This window comes from Vicugna pacos, unplaced genomic scaffold, assembly GCF_048564905.1.
Source record: "Vicugna pacos unplaced genomic scaffold, VicPac4 scaffold_21, whole genome shotgun sequence".
In the NCBI taxonomy this organism is placed as follows: domain Eukaryota; kingdom Metazoa; phylum Chordata; class Mammalia; order Artiodactyla; family Camelidae; genus Vicugna; species Vicugna pacos.
In genome coordinates this window covers 13810617-13813539 of record NW_027328742.1, presented here as the reverse complement: position 1 = coordinate 13813539, position 2923 = coordinate 13810617, and the positions used below count along the sequence as shown (strand labels likewise).

Here is a 2923-nt window from a genome sequence, read left to right as displayed (position 1 = left end):
ATCATTGGCCTGGGGAGGGGATGAGGAGTGCCAATAATTCCTGTTCTGCACACATAACAAAGATCCGCTAATGAAGGGGATCTTTATTTTTAGGTTATTGGACTTTACGTGTGTTACCTCATTTACCACATCCATCAGCTCTGTGTATGAGGATGTCACTCTTGCTCCCTTCCTGCAGGTAAATAAAGTTAAGCACAGACTGGCCATGTGACTTGTGCAAGAAAAGTCTCCCAGCTGGCACGTGATGGAACTAGGCATGTGATTTCGGCTCTTCAGATTCTGCGTGCTTCCCCACTAGTCCCATGATCTGATGGGACCTGATGGCGTGCCGCCTTGTTGTCAACTCAGAAATTCACTGTGGATATCCTTTGCTGTCATCATAATCACCCCTAAACATTACTGAAACAGCTTTTATTTTCAGCAGGACTTTCTAACCATTGTTTGGAGGTCCTGGAAGGGAGTTCCCTAACCACCCTTCCTTCCTACTCTTGATGTAAACAAGACTGTGACTTAACTCCTCTCCCTCTCTCCTCTCTCCAGACCCATCCCTCCTTTACTCCTGGACTTCGTATTTTAGATTACTTAGTTCACCAGTTCATGATTTATTTGATTCAAAAATCCCTGTTTAAGTCAAAAGATAAGGAAGCTCTCTAAAATATATTGTATGCATATTAATAGTATTTGAAAAATGATGCTTTGCATGAAGTAGTCTTTTTCATGACCTGCACCTACTTGGTTCTTCAAATGTCTTCTTCCTAAGAGTCCCTGTTCCTTCAGGAATCAGAATGCTTCCTTCATCACAACTTTCCATGGACTGTGAGGTTTATGAGAGTATCAAAATGTCTGTTGTGTTTATCAGAAGAGCCCAGCATCTGGTACATACTAGATTACCAAAAATATAGTTTTTGAAAGGAAGAAAGAAAGAAAAAAGAAAGAAAGAAAGAAAAAGAATGGACAAATGAATGGATGAAAGATTGGCAGCTTCTTTTTGCTCTTACAGCTCTGACTGCCTCCAGGGCTCTTCCTCACCCCATGTCTTTCTAATTTCCTGCTTTCATCTGCTGAAAGCCAGTTAACCAAACACGTTAACTCTGCCCCTAAACTAAATAAGCAGGCACAGGGTGGGGTCTAAGACGTGCTCAATGACTAGACCTGGTAACTTGTCTGGATCTTTTTTAATGATCTTTTTTCTCTGAAATGGTTTTTATCAGAGAAGTGAATTCTGGCTAAGTGTAGCAATACTGTGTGTTACTAGGGCTATAATAATAGTTGTTATTTGTGGGTTGTTCCCTACGTGTAAGCATTGCCTTAAATTCTTTATACACACTATTCAATTTCACCCTCAAAAAATTGGTTCTATCATTATCCTTATTGTAAATATAATAAAATCATCAACGACCCCTATTGCATGGAAGTTGTGAAGCTGGGAGAATCGGCACTTAGTGTGACCCATCACGGGTTTTGCTGTTGGTGTGCACAGTCTTTGTTCTTAGGGTTTCAGCATGTCTAAATACTAGAAAGCAGAAAATTGCATCAGGGTGATACAGGAGCGCAAGCCTCTTCTGGCCTTTATTTTTAAGTTCATGAACAGCACATCAAACAGTGTCTTTTTTGGCTTTTACTTGAGTTGTTCTGTGTTGGGTGTCGAACAAAAACATAATCAGATCTTTCTGAATAGGTGAGCGTGAGCAAGGCTTTGAAGACTGCATATGATTTGAAAAGATTATGAGCAGCCAAGAGGGCCTCCCCTCAGAGTAAAGGCTAGAATATCTGTTTAACTTAATCAGTGTTTGAGTTTGAATATTCTTTTGGAATATCCCCTTCAATAGCAGAGAGAAAGCTTTCTGCTTGTAGTACAACTCAGATACTCAAGATATAATCTCCTTGCTATCTTATTTTTATCTTGAATTTTCAACACTGATGTATAGGGCATTTGATTTTTTTTTCTTTAGGTGAGTGAATGGTTCTATGAGAGGGAGGTGACCAAGAAATGAATCTGATAAAAACAAACTTCACTGTGACTGAATTTGTGTTACTGGGGCTCTCATTTCAGCCAACGATAAAGCTCATTCTTTTTATTATGTTATTGTTCTACTATTTGTTAACAGTGGTGGGGAATGTTATTATTATCATTATTATCCAGATAGAACCATTTCTCCAAACCCCCATGTACTTCTTCCTCACTAATTTATCCTTTCTGGACATCTGCTATACATCCACCAATGTCTTACAAATTCTGTCCAACATGGTGGGGAAAAGGACAATCCTCTTCTCCAGCTGTGATACTCAGATGTTCTTCTCCCTCTCCTTTGGAATGATTGAATGTGTTCTTCTTGGTGTCATGGCTTATGACAGATATGTAGCTATTTGTCATCCCCTTCATTATACTCTCATTATGGACCAGAGCACCAGCATCCAGTTGGCAGCCATTTCTTGGTCCAGTAGTTTCCTAAGTTCCATGGTCATCAACATCCTCACCTTGAGTTTGCCCTACTGTGGGCCCAATGTCCTGAATCAATTTTTTTGTGAAGTTCTTTCCATCCTGAGGTTGGCTTGCACTGACACCTCAGTTACTGAGATGGTTGTCTTTATCTTCAGTGTCATCATTGTCTTCATTCCTTTTCTCTTCATTGCTGTTTCCTATACCAGAATCCTTCAATCAGTCCTCAGGATTTGATCAGCCTCTGGGAGGCACAAGGCACTATCCACCTGTGCTTCTCATCTGACAGTGGTGGCCTTATTCTATGGAACTGCCATCTTCATGTACATGAGACCCCAGTCGAAGTCCTCCAGGACTGGGGGCAAGATCACCAAGGTGTTCTATACTGTGGTCACACCCATGCTCAACCCCTTGATCTACAGTCTAAAGAACCAAGATGTAAAAGGAGCTTTAAGGAGAGCTGTTGTAAAACAGAGGACATGA

The 2923-nt window shown here is 40.6% G+C and overlaps 1 pseudogene; it reads left to right on the top strand.

The window, feature by feature from the left end:
- Positions 1-1990: 1990 nt before the first annotated feature.
- LOC140694385 (olfactory receptor 2G3-like) lies at positions 1991-2923 on the top strand (annotated as a pseudogene).